Here is an 18770-nt window from a genome sequence, read left to right as displayed (position 1 = left end):
TTCAACAGAAAATTCTAATTAAATTTAACACCAGAGAATCTAAGATATTGGATCTGAGGCTTACAAACATAACTAAGGAATAGTCTTTACCTTTGCTCACAGTCAAGAGATCACCATTTCTGAGCACATCAGTCCTCTTTTTTAACAACCAAGAAGACTTGCAGAGGTTTAAAACTAGAAGGAATCTTACAGACCATCTGTTCCAACACCCTGAAGTTACAGGTGGAGAAACGAAGCCCATGAACTCCGACGAACGTGCTTTGGCTGTGCAGCACTGCATTGCACAGATGTCTCGGATCTTCTCATAAATGATTCTTCACGCCTCTCACTCCCTGAGCTTCCATGGGCTCTGGCTGCATTTGTAAAAGTTCTAATAATAAAATAGATACAAAAACTATCCAGAATCACAAAGGACATTAGTAAATGATGTTCTCTGCTGCAACAAGGAGAACCCCAACATCTCAGCGACTTCATACAACAGAACTTTCTATCTGATGCATGTGAAAGTCCACTGCCACATCCTCTTCGTTGCTGGGTAATCTTCCCCATGGTCATTAGGGGACCCACATACCTTCCATCTTATATTCCCATTCACCTCTAGGACTTCATAATTTTCTCCATTCAACAAGACAAGGGAGAAAAGAAAATGAAAGGATGTAGAAACTTGTTTTATGGGCCAGACCTGGAAGTAGTGCCCAAGGTTCTTATTCATTCCATTGGGTAGAACTCAGTCCCACAACCACGTGGAACTGCAAGGGAGGCTGGGGAATGTAGTCTAGCTGTGTGCCCCGGAAGCAGACAGCACACAGAGGTTGATGGTGAGGCTGTGTCACAAAGGGCAATACCAATGCGGGAGCATATACGGAAGTCAGTGAGTTCAGGAGGGACCTCAGCTTCATACTGAAGTCATCTTTTTGTTTAAAAATGTTTGGTACAGTCCTCTGAAGCTCCTCCGGGTCCTATCAGCACCTCTAGGCAGGGCTAGGATGACCTGTTTTGACCACCATGTCTAGTTGCTTCTGGAGTTCTCATGATATGGTGAAAAGAACATAGATTCTGAAGTCATGTATCCTTGGGTTCAAATCCTCAGTTTGACCCTTATTAAATCTTGTGAATTTGAGCATGTTGCTTAAGCTCTCACAGGTAAAATTGCCTTATTGTAAAAAAGAGGGCAGAAACCATCCTTGGAGTTGTGGTTAGAATCTAATTAAATCAGTCAGTGAACAGCTATTGAAACCCCGTAGGCGACAAGTCTCAGGGCATACCATAAGGAAACAGCAGAGATGAAGGGGGGCGGGCTCAGAGTCCAGATCAAGAGCTTGTGTACAGTCATGGTCACCAGCAGGCCCTCAGTAAATGGGAGTGCTCCGGCTTCTCCTCACCAACCTCCCCTGCACACTGCGAATTTACTACCATTGTTGTTTGTTTGCTTTTGACCTCATGCATCTAAGCTAGGAGGACAGGCATCTCCCTAGAAATTCCAGATAGACTACATTAATGAATAATGATGCATCTGAGAGATGAAAGGGTCAAGTGGAAAATGTTTCACTTGTTCCTGTCATTGGGAAGTGAATAGACACAGAGAGAAGTCTGTGAAGCATGTTTCATATGCGAGGGCTTAACAAATAATGATACGCACTGCAAACAGATACCTGTTCCCCCACATCTCCTCACACAGAGAAACATCAGAGCATAGGGCCCTCTTCCAGGCTGGTGGCCTTTACACTGTGAAGGAAAGAGGGGCACAGAAAGAGGGCCTTCGGGGGAGTGAGCGGGCCCCTGAGGGCACCAGACAGTGAGGGAGTAGCGGCCCGTTCTGCGGGCTGACAGGTCAGGAAGAGTGTGCAAGGCCCCCCACAAGAAGATCACAGTGTCTGTGTGTAGCTGCTGCCGAGGGCTTGCTCTTCTCTCTGAGACTGTCGCCAGAGACCCCACCTGGACGAACCCTCACCTCTGGCTCTCCTTGACTCCTTGTCTCTCAGCTCTTGTTTATTGCTTCCTATGATTTCCAAATAGGACAGAGGAGACTTATGCTCGTTTTGCTTGAAAGCCTGCCTGTTCTTTTTTACTCTCTTGCTTCATCCTTTCCATGAAGCTCTGTTTTATTTCTCTTTATTTGCTTTTATCTTTTCTTTTTTAAGTGCAGAATAGGGTGCGGGGAGCAGGCAAATAACGAGGACAACATGTCTGTAAACCGGGAAAGTATATACCATCTTGCCCAAACCACATCTGTATTGCTGACCCATTAAAGTGCAACAGGACAGCCAAGGGCAGGGCCCTTGGTCAAAGTCACCTAGGGTCTAGTTTGGCTGGACTGGACCTATGGCAAGTTGCTTTCCCTTTCTTAATACTCAGTTTCTTCATCTGTGAAATGGAGAGGATCATTACTCATCTTGATATTAGTCTAAGGCTCAAAAAGAAACCCTGTGTTGTGAGTCATGTGACTGGAGCATTGTGAGCCTCAAGTGATCAATGACAGACACCATCATCATCATGACCACTACATTAATATCTCCAGGCCAAATGTGCCACTCCAGCCGGGAAGTCTCAGGGGAAATGCAGCTGTCTTGTTACCTTGTTTCAAACACATTAGAGAATGGATCTGGTCCATCCCGTTACGAAATGCCATCCAGCTCTCTTGAACAACCCATTCCACGGCCCAAGAAGTAAAGAATCCTTGGTGTGAGTCAGAAATGGGTCCTCCTATCCCACTTTCCAGGAATGATCCTTGAGAACTGCCCATTCATTTAAAATACCCCTTTCAGATGTCTATGGAACAAGGCACCACTGAAAACCCATTACTAAATATTCTAGAATCCTTTTGCTGCTGGCCTGCCTCCATAATACATCCTACTGTCTTGTTCCCTCCTTTCTAGACAAAGATTTCCTAAAGATTCTCTTGTGCATAGTTCTTATGTAGTCCCTTCTCTCGGAAGAACTTGGGAAATATTGACCAAACCTGTGTTGGGCTTAATTGTTTTTAGTCAGGGGCAGCTGCGGCCATGGTAGGTTTCCTCTCCTTTCAGACTAACGGTCCATAGCAAGTTTAACAAATAGAGACCTGCTTCACATTCTCTGTTTCCAAGATGACCCTGTCAAGCCCCCGCCCTTCACAAGAATTTTCCAAGAATTTGCCACAAATAGGTGGAAGGAAGACTTTTGATCTCCACACGAGCCAGCCTGAGCCTTAGAGATATGGAAGAGGTAGTCAGCCAGTTCTGGAAACAAGGAGGTTGCTTCATCTGGATGAGGGTCACCCACCTTTACCCACTTTCACCCCAGACTGTCTCAGCTCTCCTGGGGCCTGCTGGTATTCTTTGTGTTTGGAGCCCACGGGCAGCAGAGAGCCTTGGTATTATTTGTCACTGTCGAAGGTTTTTTGGACTGGGGTGAGCTTTAAGACCGCTATTAGCCCCAACTATTCTCTGAACAGTACTATTCAGAGCCCTGCTGGACGAAGAACAGTCGAGCCAGTTAATTTGCCTGGAGCTCAGCATGACATATTGCCACATACATGTTCCTCCCATACACGTCTGTAGCTGGGCGTCAGGAGGACAAGGGAATGGGATTCAGGAAGTCCCCCAAGTGTGATATGGCCAAGGTTGGATCCCTGTGGTTTGGGACCATCATGCACTGGCATAAAGAAGAGTAAAACCTTCCATTTCTGAGCCTTAATGTGAGAAGAAATGACTCAGAAGCTCCTCCCTGCTGCTAAGTATCTTGCTCATGCTGTGTCTGCTTCACTTGCTTTAAATAAAAGCCTATGCAGCCTGCCGTCCAAATATAGATCCACAGCAGTCCTGAGAGAAGACAGCCTGGCACTTACTGTGACGGGGACATTCCAAATACCTAACAAATGGGCCCAATCATATCAAAACCCACAGGTCCCTATTAGCACTGAAGAGAAAGTAAGGTTTGTTTGGGGCACAGCAGGCTTCTGACAGTGTTTCTTCCCTTGCTGGAAAGCAATGGTGACCCATAATAAATGCAATTAATTGCTTGTAATAAAAAAAAGTATTCATTATTATATTCCAATGGGATCACATCACCGGTTTGCTTGTGTATCTTATGACTTTAGAAGGTGAGCAATGCTTCGTAAATTTCACCATCTTCCCCCATCCAGGAAAAAATACTTGTCCATGTTATCATGGCACCTTCCCTAAACGATCACAGATTGGAGGTGAGTTTAGATGTAATTAGCGTCACTTAACACACAGGTGTTCCTGCCACTACTGACCCTATCGGCCATTCATACCTCAGGGTGTGTTGATTTAATCAGACTTTTCCTCCTGGAGTCAGTGACACTGACTAGCAGGGTCAGAGGAGGAGCACTTGGAGGCAGAGGCCATGAAGAAAACTCACTCACTCCAGAGTTTTGCAGACGGCGTCTCTGCCTCGAGCACTGCTGACACGAGGGGGGAGAATTCTGATGGTAGAGGGCTATCCCATGAGTGTACAAATTTTAGCAACATCCCTGGCCGATATCCACTAGATGCTGGCAGTGCGCACACCCTCTCCTACATTTGGCTGCCAAAAATGTCTCCAGATCTTGTTCACTGTCCCCAGGGAAGCAAAAAGCCCGGGTGAGGACTGCCAGCCTCAGGGTGGCTCTTGAAGCCTTGGTGATCACTTCAGACTCTGTCTCTCTTTCTGAGACACTATATCAATCCACCTAATAAAACCCTCAGATGGAGGTAATGGGCAAGGCACGGGGCTTTTCTTCCGGAGCATCTTCCTCTCTTTGGCGAGTTCCTGCCTCGTCCACCCAGTGTTCCTCTTCCAGGCAAACATATTTCTAGAAGGGAGACAGTGGTAGACAAGGTAGCCCCAAGAAGTAAATTGCCCATGATGCCTGAGGGAGCAAGCTGGAATCATTTTATGACACCTTCCACTTACTGTGCCACGTTGTCCTAAATGAGTGTTCCAATGAGAACGCACAAGAGAACGGGCCATGTTCGGGTTGCAGAGACACCCCCACATTGGGAGCACAGTTCCCTCTGCAAGAAGCTGTCATCTGCAGACATGTCCCAGACAACAGGGTAATTGCTAACAGCACAATATTGCTTCCTCTTTTGGTTATTATTTGGTCATAAGCCAGACTTTCATAAAGCCGAAAAGTGTATCTCAAGCTGTGGCTTTCTTTTTTTCCCCCAATGATCATGACTTTCAAGTTCCCAAGCATTGGTGTTCTCAGACACTCTTGTTCCATTGCTGAAATCAGACAAGCCTGTTCATTTGAACGTAATGTCCTTCCTACGTTTCAAAAGCAATATGCCTTTGCCTCCATCCTTTGTAAGAAGGGATTTTGTCTGCTGAAGCCATGTTTCCTGAGGAAATAGATGAACCTCTCTCAAAGCAATATTCATGCTAAAAGATGAATAATTTCAATAGGATTTCCCATTTGTCATCAAGGCAGCTTGGCGCATCCTGAGGAAGCTTCTGGGCACAGCACTGCCCTTTAAGCTAGCTTTGTGACCCTGCACAAATGCTTTATTCACTGGCCTACAACTGCTTCATCTGTGGCATGTAGCATAAAGGGTGTGAGAACAACTGCCCATTTACTACCTGTACTTTGGGCAACCTCTTTAGTTCTCTCAGCCAAAGATTCCTCATCTATGAAGTGGGGCTAAGAACAGCATCTCCCTCACTGCATCGTTGTAATGAATGAATGAAACATAGCCTGTACCTTACCTGGCACATAGCAGACCCTCTCTCAGGTTTCGTTCTCAATAACATAAACTCAAAATGAAATGATCCTTTTGTCCATTCTAAATTATTTGGTGATCTTTTAATCTTCTGGATGGGCAGCTTAGGAAGCAAAGCAATTCTTCCTTACCTTGGTTGTTTCAGTGGTTTGGTTGGTTGGTTGGTTGGTTGGTTTTTGCCTTCTTTCTAAGTTCTTGGGCCACTTGGAGGCAGAGCCCATACCACTATAAACACAAACTTTTGAAGAGTCAGCAGCAGCAGTCAGTGGGGGAGACAGAATCACTCATGCACAGCTGTCTCTTGTTTGGTAAATTTACTGGAAAAAAATTTTTTTAATTAGAAAAACAGCTCTTAATGTTTGAGGTATAGAGTGAAAATGTCAGAATTTGAACCAGCATTGAGATTGAGCAATAAATCATTGTTGTATACTTAAAAACATGTGTTTTCAGTTAAAAGACAGTGGGACAAAGAATCCAAAGACCCACCCCACCTTTTTGCCCATCTGGGTGACTTTGAGCAAGAAAGTGACCTCTTTGAGCTTTTGTCTCTTTATTTGAAGCCTCTAACTACATATTTTCACCAACAGGATTTAGTTCTTCAGCCTGCAGTGATCATCTAAGTCACGTGGTGTTGACTTCGCCATAAACAGGTAGAAATATGGCAAAGTCAGGTAGACCTTCTTGGGTACGGATCCTGACTTTTTTATTTACTACTGTGCGACCTTGGGCAAGTTGTTTAACCTCTCTGCGCCCTAGTTTACTCATCTGAAAAATCAGGATAATATTTCTGTCTCATAGAGTTAAATGTAAAATGCTCAGAACAGGTGCCTGGCATATATGTTAGCTTTTACTTTGGTTATTTTGTTGGATGTTTCTAGAAAAGAAAACCTGAAGAAAGGTGAAATTCTAAACAGGAATCTTAGTGTTTGGATTTTTCAATCTGGCATACCACATTTACCAACTAACCATTTAGGAAGTAAAGACATTAAAGGCACTTCCTTTAATTTCCCTAACCTGCAACCATCAAACACTATTTTCCCCTCTGATTACTGAATAGAAAAACTTCTACATAGTAAATATTAAATTGCACCAAAGTTTCAATTGAGTAACCCCACATGTAACAAATTCTATCTACTTTCCATGGAGACTCTGCCCCTGGAAGAGAGAATCTCAAACATCTGTGTGCTTGGGAATCACCTAAAGATCTCATTAATACGCAGATTCTGATTCATCCCTTCTAACGAGCTCCCAGGGGACGCAGTCCCTGGACCACAGTTAGAGATGCTCATGAGCCATCTGAGGACTGAGGGGCCACGGGGGCACACGTGGCCCTCATTGGGGACAGACAGGCTGGAAAAGGGCAGGCCTGCAGGAATTCATTGCCCCACACACTCTCTCTAGCCTTAGCCTTAACAGAGGTATTTTAAGCAATCAAGAAGTTTAAGGAAAAAACCCCGAAAAGGTGTTTAAATGACATAGAAATCCCACCTACTTCTCTTGATTTTCCTGCACTGTGAAAACACTGTAGAAGAGATTGCACCAAGTAATTTGACCCATCTGCACTGCTCAATTTTCTTCCACCAGACAGGCAGGTAGAAAAAAATTCAATTCTCCCTTTCATTTCTGCCCCTTGGACAGGACCCAGGAGGGACAGGTGCTCAGCCAGAACCTCCAGGGAATATGACATACCCCGCATGGCGTTGGGCTGTACCACTGGGTCCTATTTAATGAAATAATTTTTTTTTGTATTTAATAGTGTTCAAGGGGCCTGAAAACATCCCCCCAAAGCACCTGCTTTCAAGCAGTCCTCACTGTGTAAAAAATCTTGCCTGCTGTCCTAACCAAGAGTAAGGAAGGTGTGTGTACCGTGGCAGGGTGGCTATTCCTCAACAAAGGGAAAAATCAAACTTCTCCAGATTGAAATGTTTCCCCCTAAGTGAAAGAAATAGCTACACTGATCTTGATCCTACTTATTTTCACAGAAAAATATGGACAATGATAGTGAGATTCTGTGAAAACCCAGAGAAAGGTCCATCCCTCACCCTCTCTGTTATTCTACTTTATTTAATACCAGCATCTCTTTTTGTCCATCTTATTAGCCCTGGAGTTTAATTTATTGAAAGACTAAGTGTGCCTTGCTGCCAAGTATTTTCAGTGTGTCTATAAAATCGATCTGATCACCCAAGAGGCACATTTTATCTTTTCATTTGAGGAATTGTAAATCTCAATTTGTTCTTCACCCACAAATTGTGCTCCAGTGCCAGGCTGCAAAGTTAGAAAAGACTCACATATATTTCCTACCCTGGGAAGAGGTATTTCAAACTTGGAAACATAAAATGGGGACAGTCTTACAGACTACCTTTTTTTTTTTTTTTTTTTTTAATGTGGGTTCAGACTGGCAACAAGAATAAACATGATAATCTGAACTTTCGTCCAGGAGAAATCTAATCCTGGCAGTAAACATCTGCTCCCTTTTATGTGCATTTGTGGTCCTTTAATATGAATGTTTTGCTACAGCTGTAGTTTGTCTCATATCCTAAATGGAATCTCTGTGGCCTTTAGAGTAATTACCTCAAAGTTTATGTCATCCGACCTGAGGGTTTTCTGATTAAATCCAGTATGAATTATGGAAAACCAAATGACCGTTCCTAGGGGAGGATTCCACTGTGTCCTCTGGAAAGTACCTTCCAGGTCTCTGGGGCCTCTGGCCAGTGTTCCAGCAGGCGGCTTGTTCCTATGCGGTTAAATGTTTGTAAGATGTTGCTCATGAACCTGGCCACTGACGTGTGTTCACACACGACCACTCCACGTGGTGATTCCACTGTGATTTTTTTCTTTTTTTTAATTTGACAGACAGAGGTCACAAGTAGGCAGAGAGGCAGGCAGAGAGAGAGGGGGAAGCAGGCTCCCTCCTGAGCAGAGAGCCCGATGCGGGGCTCGATCCCAGAACCCTGGGATCACGACCTGAGCCGAAGGCAGAGGCTTTAACCCACTGAGCCATCCAGGCGCCCCTCCACTGTGATCTTGAAACACACGTTTTGTTGTTCTGTGTTTAATTTTCTTTTAGCTAAGCTTTAAAATGGATTAACACGCACCCCATTTAAAGGTTCTAAACATACACTTTTTAAAATTTTTAATGGTCTTCACTTATCAAGAGGTTATCATTGTAGTTTCTAGTTTCAGAATAACTATTTGAGGTTTCTATAGCTATGATGATTGTTTTTCATTTGGATAATGATTGCCTAATGAAATATACAGGAAAACTGGAGACGCGGGAGCTCCAGATAAGAAAAAGATTTGCTTCTCTCTTAGCAGCTCCCAGATCTCACTCACTTAATGGACTGAGAATCCCTGCCAATGAAACAAGAGAAACCCTCTGTGATAGCAAACTTAAGTTCACCTGCGCACAGGGGCAGAGAAGTCCAGTCTCAACAAAAGGGAAAAATCAATAGGCAGGTGCTCTGTAAACGAAAGAGAAAACCATATAGCAATGGAAGGCAGCCTATCTGAACAAAGAGGTTAATTTTGCCAGACTTTGCTTACAAGAAGATATTCCTGAGGATGCATTTCATGTAACCAAAGGCTGAGCAGGCCTCAATAGATCCTCATTTATAAAGTTTCAGGAGTAAAGCAGCACATGAGTACACCTTGATTGGAAGATTTGAGCACGTATCATGGCTCTCAGTACTCCGTCTATCCATTCATTCATTCTACACACTCATAAATGCAAGGCTAGTAAAGCTTAATTTCTGTTTAAATTTTCAAATAAAATACAAATAAAAGGCTACCATTGTCTTCTCAAACCCCACAGTCTAGTTTCCTTAGAGACCTCTGGTCCAGATCTTGAAATATCCTTAGATACGTGGCACTGGGAAAGGATAGGAAGTAAGGAGAGAAGTTTTGGGGAAACAGTCTGGGGACAAAGAGAAGATCGTGAGAAATGGCACTTAGCTGAGCAGGAAGAAGACAGAACAAGCACAAAGGGGAAAAGAATTCTTTCACTATTTCCTATTTCCCACCGGGCTGTGGAGGGGCAGGAGGGGGAAGTGGAGAGTGGCTGAGTTTAATTCAGTTCCATGCAAGAGAACGTGCATTCACTCATGTGCCCGGGCTTGTGCCACCCCCTGGGGCAAACAAGCAATCCAAACAAGCCATGGTCCCAACTACCAACGAGCTCATTGATCTAAACAGTTGAATGTATAATTACATATTCTATACCATCTTCTAAATAGAAACAGGAATCCAATAACTTCCCTCCATGCTTAAAATGACAGGAAAGATACCCATCTCTTGGTACTGGAATGCAAGTTAGATAATGTATGAAAATCACTTAGGATTCTACTTGGCACATAGTAGGTCCTCAGTTAATAGTAATTTTTATTTATGGTGCCTTTTCTACTAGGCTGGCACATAGTAAGTGCTTGGAAAGTTTAGCTGTCATTATTATTATTACTATTTTTGTGCACAGAAAGTACCTTGTGCCTAATAATAAATATAGTTTCCTTTCCTTCTCATCCTCCTTAGTCATAATTCCTGTAGAAGCCAGTAGCCTGGAAGGCTGCTCCCCAGCTGTGATCCACACCCACTGTGTCCCACAATGACCAGAACATTCTACTCCATTTTGCAAGCTTACGTTGTAGAGAATACCAACGTAGTAGCTTTGGTCAGTGTCAAGGGCCATCCGGGTCTTCATATTGGGAATGCAACATACATCAATAAGATCTCAGAAGCAACGTGTGATTACACATTATTGGAACAAATAATAAATATTTTTCAGAGGAAGAAGAACTCACCACTGACTAGAGTAAAGGCAGCTGTGCAGCTAGATCCCAGACTAAGCCAAAGGTAGGGAGAGGGTGGTTCATACTGTTCACGTAGGTTGAGAGAAGGAGGGAGTATGAGGATGGACCCTCCAGGTTCCTTCGCACGTACTGAGAATTGTGGATGTGTGAAGTACTACTCTCTGTAGTACTTGGTGTCAAACAGGAAGGCAACACCTTGAGAACTCCCAGTATTTCTGCTTAGTGGTAGACCTTGTGTATATGTCAGCGCTTGTACTCTTAACCAACGCTGTGAGGGATTTTCACTCTAGTTTACTCATGAGACTCAGTAGTCATGTAACCCTTCCCTCACCATCCTTGAAAATAGTAATAGTGAACTTCCTTTAAAAATAGTCAACAATTAAAATAAATAAATAAATAAATAAATAAAAATAAAAATAGTCAACAATTTGACTTTTCTCTAATTTGGGAGAAATCTCCCCCAAATATTCCAAATTCATACGTCTCATGGCTTCCCCTCAGCAAGTGCTGCCCCGTAGGCCTTCAGAACACCACTGGCAAGGGAGACACTGCAGCCTGGGCCACTCTTGGAGATGTCCAGGCCAGGCAAAGCCATCCTGGAGGATCCCAGGGTACCAACAAGCAAGCCAGCAGCTTGCCCTCTGGTGACTGGCTCACCCATCCCAGATGACGAGAGGATATTGCTATGTCAGAGGGTCTCAAATGGTGGTATTGAGACACCCCACAAGTCATACTCTGGTGTCCCGTGTGAAGCTTTCACCACACCTGTCATTTGGAAGATGGGTTCCATGGGAGAAAAATGCCAGAGTAAAAAATGGTGGGTTTATGCTGTCTGAGGACTGGGAGGAGCAGAGTCATCTAGCTGCTCTTCCTGTCTTCTCTGGGCATAGAACACAGCTCAGGCCGTGCTGCAGCATCTAGTTATGGCCAAGCTCCCTTTGTTGCAGAACGGTGATACAAACCAGTTTTGGCCTACTGACCACATTATTGCTCGATGCATAGAAATTCCTGGATAGCTCAAAGTCCATGTGTGCTCTGTTTAGCTTCCGTAGTATTTTGACCTGTCTATATTATATTCGATTGTTTCCAAGTAATATTTATTCAGACCCTGTTATGTGCTTCGAGCTGTGGGCACTGAGAGATGGAGAAGTTGATCAGAGTCCAATGGGGGGGGGGGGTAGAAAAGTGTGGATACCATTGACATAATACAAGGAAAACATGCTGAGTTCTTTCCTTTCGAAGTAGATGGAGATAAGTATTAGAGATATTCTGGAGGGAGATCCAAAGAGGCAGAGCGATTTGCCCAAAGTCACACAGCTGATAAATACCAAAGCCAGAATTTGAACCTTGACTAGAAGAGCCCAGATTCTTATCCTATCCTGCCTCTAAAAAGCCAAACTTTTCATTTTTCTCCTGCAGTTTTGAGAAGATATAGCGGTAGTAGAAAATCTATTGAATTGAATTGAATTTGAATTGGTTTCATAGTTTTGAGTTCTCCTTACAGCTCACCAGTGGTTTTTGGATAAGAAAATAGGCATCAAGTCTGTGCCTAAGAAGTAGGTTTCTCTCTGTAAAGTTACCAGATTATTGGGAGAATGAGTAACAAGGGCAGAGTAGAGAAAGCAAGGGGCTGAGCCACAGGACAGAGGCTCGGTGGAATGGACTAGGGGTAAATCCCTTGGAGCATTTCAGGCTACACTAAGGCCTTAGGACCTCATTCCAATATTGATGGGAAGTCATCAGAAGACTGTAAGCACCAGAGACATGTTCTGAAATGTACTTTCAAAGCTCACTCTGGCTGCTCTGAACAATGGGTTGTAGATGGCTCAGAGCGAAAGCAGGCAGACCAGTTGCGAATATAAATGAGTAACTGAGAAAATTGAATGGGACAATAAACAGATTGATAAAGAACTTTAAAGAACTGACAAAATGATAGCTATTAATAGGCTAATGGCTACTTATCAAACTAAGGCAAATAATGATAATGCGGGGCGCCTGGGCGGCTCTGTGGTTTAAAGCCTCTGCATTCAGCTCAGGTCATGATCCCAGAGTCCTGGGATCGAGCCCCACATCAGGCTTTCTGCTCAGCGGGGAGCCTGCTTCCCTTCCTCTCTCTCTGCCTGCCTCTCTGCCTACTTGTGATCTCTCTGTCAAATAAATAAATAAAATCTTTTTTTTCCCAATTTATTTATTTTCAGAAAAACAGTATTCATTATTTTTTCACCACACCCAGTGCTTCATGCAAGCCATGCCCTCTATAATACCCACCACCTGGTACCCCAACCTCCCACCCCCCCCACCACTTCAAACCCCTCAGATTGTTTTTCAGAGTCCATAGTCTCTCATGGTTCACCTCCCCTTCTAATTTACCCAAAAGCACATACCCTCCCCAATGTCCATAACCCTACCCTTCTTCTCCCAACCCCCCTCCCCCCAGCAACCCACAGTTTGTTTTGTGAGATTAAGAGTCACTTATGGTTTGTCTCCCTCCCTATCCCATCTTGTTTCATGGATTCTTCTCCTACCCACTTAAGCCCCCATGTTGCATCACCACTTCCTCATATCAGGGAGATCATATGATAGTTGTCTTTCTCCGCTTGACTTATTTCGCTAAAATCAACAAATCAGGAAATGACAGATGCTGGCGAGGATGCGGAGAAAGGGGAACCCTCCTACACTGTTGGTGGGAATGCAAGCTGGTGCAACCACTCTGGAAAACAGCATGGAGGTTCCTCAAAATGTTGAAAATAGAACTGCCCTATGACCCAGCAATTGCACTACTGGGTATTTACCCTAAAGATACAAACGTAGTGATCCAAAGGGGCACGTGCACCCGAATGTTTATAGCAGCAATGTCCACAATAGCCAAACTATGGAAAGAACCTAGATGTCCATCAACAGATGAATGGATCAAGAAGATGTGGTATATATACACAATGGAATACTATGCAGCCATCAAAAGAAACGAAATCTTGCCATTTGCGACAACATGGATGGAACTAGAGCGTATCATGCTTAGCGAAATAAGTCAAGCGGAGAAAGACAAATATCATATGATCTCCCTGATATGAGGAAGTGGTGATGCAACATGGGGGCTTAAGTGGCTAGGAGAAGAATCCAATAAATAAAATCTTTTAAAAAAAAAATGATAATGCATCTGTTAACAGTACAAAAGGTATGAGAGAGCATGCTTTCTCTGACTTTCAGTTTCCTTGTAAATCAAGCAGGGTCTCACTCTGGACTTCCTGGGTGTTCATGAAGATGAATCAAATTGTCTAGTTCAGTACTTGGCCCTTAGTAAATGCTCAGCCAAGCATTAGTCTCACCTTTCATGCCACTCCACAAATAAAAATCAGTTGCTAAGCACATAGTCCGAGAATTTGGCAAAGCTAAAACTTATGGGTCCCAGTAAAAAATTAGAGACATCTTGCTAATAGCTTGAGCTATCCACTGATAATTCTACAAAGTATATTGTATACACATTCCCCTAATATAGAGTGTGGTTTGGGGTCTCAATGCCTCATATTAACGGCCTTTAATGCAAATTAAACATTCTTATAATGAGTGCTATGAAATCCCAGCCGCTCCGCTGACCCTCTCTGACCACTTGGTCATAAGCCTATTTCCTTTGCCTTAGCATGTCTCTGAGGTACCAGCTCGCTTTTGTGTCCTGAGATACTTGAATATTTTCATAGAATTCTCCCTTTTTTGATGGACAGATTTCTTTTCTATCATATTTAGTGAAATTTCCAGAAATAGGCTGTATGTAGTTATGTTAATGAGATTTAGGTTTCTTTCTTTTTGGAAAGTAACTTTTTTGATCGGGGTTGTGTCATGCAAAGCCAAAAGAATTATTATCATACAAGACAAATCCAATCGTTCAATTCCAAACTCTCTTGACAAACAATTATTTTAGTAGCAGTTCACATGTCCCTATCTAGTTATTTTCTTTAATTTTGTTATTAATTTGCATTATAACTGACAAATTGGCTAATTGTCTTCATGCCTAGAAATACGAAGTATTAAAAGCCAGGTATTAGCTGGGATCCATTAAAGAGCAAAGGATTCATACTTCATGTGAATAACAAGGTATGATCATTTGTAGACTCCTCCTTTTAAAAAAATGTATTTCTGCTACTGTGCACACTGTGTCCCAGGTAATGCCCAGACTACAGAATTTTTAGGTGAACATTATTTACATCCATACCCCCAATCTATAAGAGAACATCCAATTAATATCTGACATTTTTATTGAAATAGAGTTGACACACAATGTTACATTAATTTCACGTGTCCAACATAGTGATTTGACAAATCTACATTTTCTGCTCTGTTCACCACAAGTGTAGTTCCCATATGTCACTACACAATGTTATTATAATACAAATTACTATATTCCCTGTGCTGTACCTTTTATCCCCATGGCTCATTCATTCTATAACTGGAAGCCTCCCACTCTCCTTCACCACCCTGCACCCTTCCCTCCTCTGACAACCATCAGTTTGCATTCTCTGATTTATTTCATTTAGCATAATATCCTCTAGGTCCATCTGTGTTGTTGCAAATGGCAAGCTCTCAATCCTTTTTGTGGCTGTGTAATATTCCTCTGGGGTGTGTGTGTGTGTGTGTGTGTGTGTGTGTGTGCGTGTGTGTGTACACACCACTTCTTTATTCATTCATCTATTAATGAACCCTTAGGCAGCTTCCGTATCTTGGCTATTGTAAGTAATATATTGTACTTATATCTTCTCTAATAAGTGTTTGTGTTTTGTTTAGGTAAGTACCCAGTAGTAGAATTGCTGGATCATATGGCAATTCTATTTTTAGTTTGTTGAGGAACCTCCATACACTTTTCCACAGTGACTGTACCAGTCTGCATTTCCACCAACCATGCATGAGGGTTCTTTTTCTCCACATCCTCACCAACACTTGTTGTTTCTTGTGTTTTTTATTCTAGCCTTTCTGACAAGTGTGAGGGGATATCTCATTGTGGTTTTGATTTGCATTTCCCTGATGATTTTGATGTTGAGTATCTTTTCGTAATATCTGACTTTGAAATCCTCACACAGTTATTCCCAAAACTTTGATGAATTGTTAAATTATAAAGTGGGTTTACTTCAAGACTGTATAAAACATTAGAGCCTAAGAAGGACACTGTGCCGTAATCTGAAACCTGCCAGTACTTTTTCCTACCTTCAATTTTCTTAACCCTGTGGATCTCAAACTCTCTTGGGGGTCAGAATCATCTGGAGAACTTAGTAAAGGTACAAATGCCCCAGGCCCATCCCACTTCAATAGGCCTTGTCTTCTGTGTTCTCTAGTAGTGCCTTAGGTAACTATCATTCACCAAAGTTTGGGAATCACTGACTTAATCTTTAATACTTCAATCTCTCTACAAAGAAACACTTCATTCGTTTAGGTTTGGGGAGAACCAAAAGACACAAGCATTAGACAGAATAATAGCAGGATACCCTTAAAAACCAGTACTGCCAAGTAAACACATGTGGAGGTAACTTACAGTTCTCACCAACAAAAGAATCCTCAGCAGGCAGAATTTAAGGAGCTCTGTATAGTGGGTATCTTATCCCTCCTGGGAATGGAATAGGAACTGTATGTGTCTTCCTCATCTTGGAAGGATAAGAATCAAGAATCCTCCTTAAATAAAATCCTCTTGAGCTTTCTCATGACCCAGTCAAGACTTCTCAGTCCACTGGTTTCCCAGCACTGCCCCAACCAATAAACCTGCCAGTTAAGCAGTCAAATATCATTATCATGAATGGAATTACAGACAGTAATTATGAGCCTTAAATGCCTCCCATGAATGAAGCCCTTTCCCCAAAACCATCTCAACTTCTCTTCTTAGGAAAATAGAAGGCAATCCTATCTCTTGCCTCACCCCAAACATAACTTCCTTTGCTTAGAAAAAATACCTGCTCTTGCTGGTTCTGGGGACATGCTAAGCAAGCTTTAATAGGCTGTGCTTTAAGGAGGAATGTCCCCTTGGGTGGAGTCCCTTCACACCTCTCACCCAAGAATGGCCACTAGCGCTCCTTTGGCTGGGGAGCAGTGACTACTGACGTTGGCAATATTTCTTAATTTCTGTTCCATCAAGGAAGTTAATATCAAATTTTAAGAATTTCTGCAGAAAAATAAAATGTTGGAGGCTTTACAAAATAGTGTGATAACTTTAACATTACTTAACATGGAGCTTTACAGGATACAGTTTACGGAGGATTTAAAAAGAGTCCCTGAAAATAAAGAAAACATCATAGAAACGTGCAGGGTCAGAAGGCTTTGCATGTCTGTAGAAATAAAGTGTATCTCTTTAGGCCCAGAATTAACTCTTGCATTCAGTAGCTTTATATTTGGCTCATGGTTTAGCTCAAACCCTCATGGGTAATAAACTTGAATGGATTCTACAGAGATATGTTTAATTTGAAATGCAACACAATATCCCAGGGTTTAAATCTGTTGCTTTCTTATAATGGAGAGGGAGAATAGGTGTCTGTAATTGCTATGGCTGAGTCCAGGGTTTTTGATTCACCATGCATTGAATAATGCCAAATAATCTCTGAAGAGAAAGAACCCATGACCTCACACAGTCCCTAGCATAGCCATTTGCATAGGGTGAATATTCAGGGCTCTTCTCTGAATAAGATCAAATGTTATATCCCAGAGCTGTCACATTATAGAATTTTTTTTTTTGCATGGATTTATTGCCTCCTGGCCATGTTATTTCAAGCCACAGCATTTCCATTTACGGCGACAAAGAAATCATGGATTGATTATTACTTTGTAGTCATTGTTCACAGTCTCCTCGTGGAGTAGAAAGGGAGTGTATATGTATTAGAATTTCCACACACTAACCTGAAGACTCACAGGGCAAGTGCAGCCTCCAAAGTGACAGAGAGTAGATTACACTTTCAGAAAAATCATCCTAACCAACAACAACTAAAGACAATTAGTCATTTACAGAGGGAGTTGACGAAAACCTAAAGGCCTCTGAGCCCTTGCATTAAATAATTTAAAAGTCTTGTTAAATGTTGGAAAGACAGCTCGAAATTTCCAGCACTATGCACAGATCGAGATGGACTCATCTCTCTAATATGGATATCTTTGCTTCTTTGGTAATTTCAGCAGAAAGGAAAATTCACACATAAATTATAGTCTTTCAATCACTGTATATGATCACTTTAAAAAAGTAGAACTCTAGTTATATTTTATATTTCTCATTTTGACAGACAGTAGCCTAAGAATTTCTAGAAATATGGATGACCAGATGGACTATGTTTTTTAATGTATATACATATACAAATATATACATTAGCCTGCTCATTTTTGCTCTCTACCTTATAGTCATGTACAGTAAAGATATTCAGGGAAGTAAAATTTGCCACAAGGGAAGGTTAGGGTAAGAAAGTTTACATTATACTATTGCATTAGATTATATTATTCCATTTCTTCTTGTTTTCTAGAGGGTAGATCTTCAAGTCTCTATAAATTAAATAGAAAAAAAAAAACGCCACAATATACATGAATAATTCACTCCCTATACCTCAACTAGTGAGATTCAGGACTTACCATTCTATCATTAGGGCTATTAAAATTTGCTCTCCCCCCAACTAAAGCACTATCTGCTTTCCTTCATTGGATATCATTACCAATTTGGAGCTACACTGAAACCATTTACAAATTTCTATCTGAAGATCCAGTCTCCTTGTATCAGGCCATTAGGCGTAGAAGATTGTTGGGAGGACTGAGTTGTCACTCCCTGAGGAACCACGTGAGCATGTCCCACTTAAGCAATAGGGTGCCCCTCAGGTCAGCCTGTGATAAAACCCAAGTCAAACAAGGCTGAATCCTGGATGTTTTATGTCCTAAGGATCTAAAAAGTGTTCTTGGCCAGCCCTGACCCTCAAGACCTCAAACGCTCGTCTGAGCAGTCACATAAATTGATGTAAACTTGCTCTTGGGCCATTGCTGTGGAAGCCTGGCTGGCGAAAGTACAGCCTTTCTATGGAGGAACTAATGTCTTTCTAGGCACTAAAAATAAGGGGGAATGTGTTGATTACTCCGACAGGCAATCCAACTGTGGTGGCTAAATGCCCAAGGCTGACAAATTCTGCATCTTATCACTGCCGTCAAGTGGAGGTGCATGTGAACACTGTCAGCCCCAAAGAATTGAGAAACAACTTGCCTTCCAAAACTGCAACTCAACAAAATCTTGACAATGCCAACAGCTCGTCATCTCGTGTTTTTCAAC

At 42.3% G+C, this 18770-nt stretch overlaps 1 protein-coding gene across 7 annotated transcripts in view; it reads left to right on the top strand.

The window, feature by feature from the left end:
• THRB (thyroid hormone receptor beta) overlaps window positions 1-18770 on the top strand; it is a 379016-nt gene that overhangs the window by 287625 nt on the left and 72621 nt on the right. The gene's annotated exons all lie outside the window — the stretch shown is intronic.

This window comes from Neovison vison, chromosome 6 (assembly GCF_020171115.1).
Source record: "Neovison vison isolate M4711 chromosome 6, ASM_NN_V1, whole genome shotgun sequence".
Taxonomy (NCBI): domain Eukaryota; kingdom Metazoa; phylum Chordata; class Mammalia; order Carnivora; family Mustelidae; genus Neogale; species Neogale vison.
Note: the sequence above shows the minus strand (reverse complement) of the source record. Positions and strands in the feature narration are given on the sequence as shown.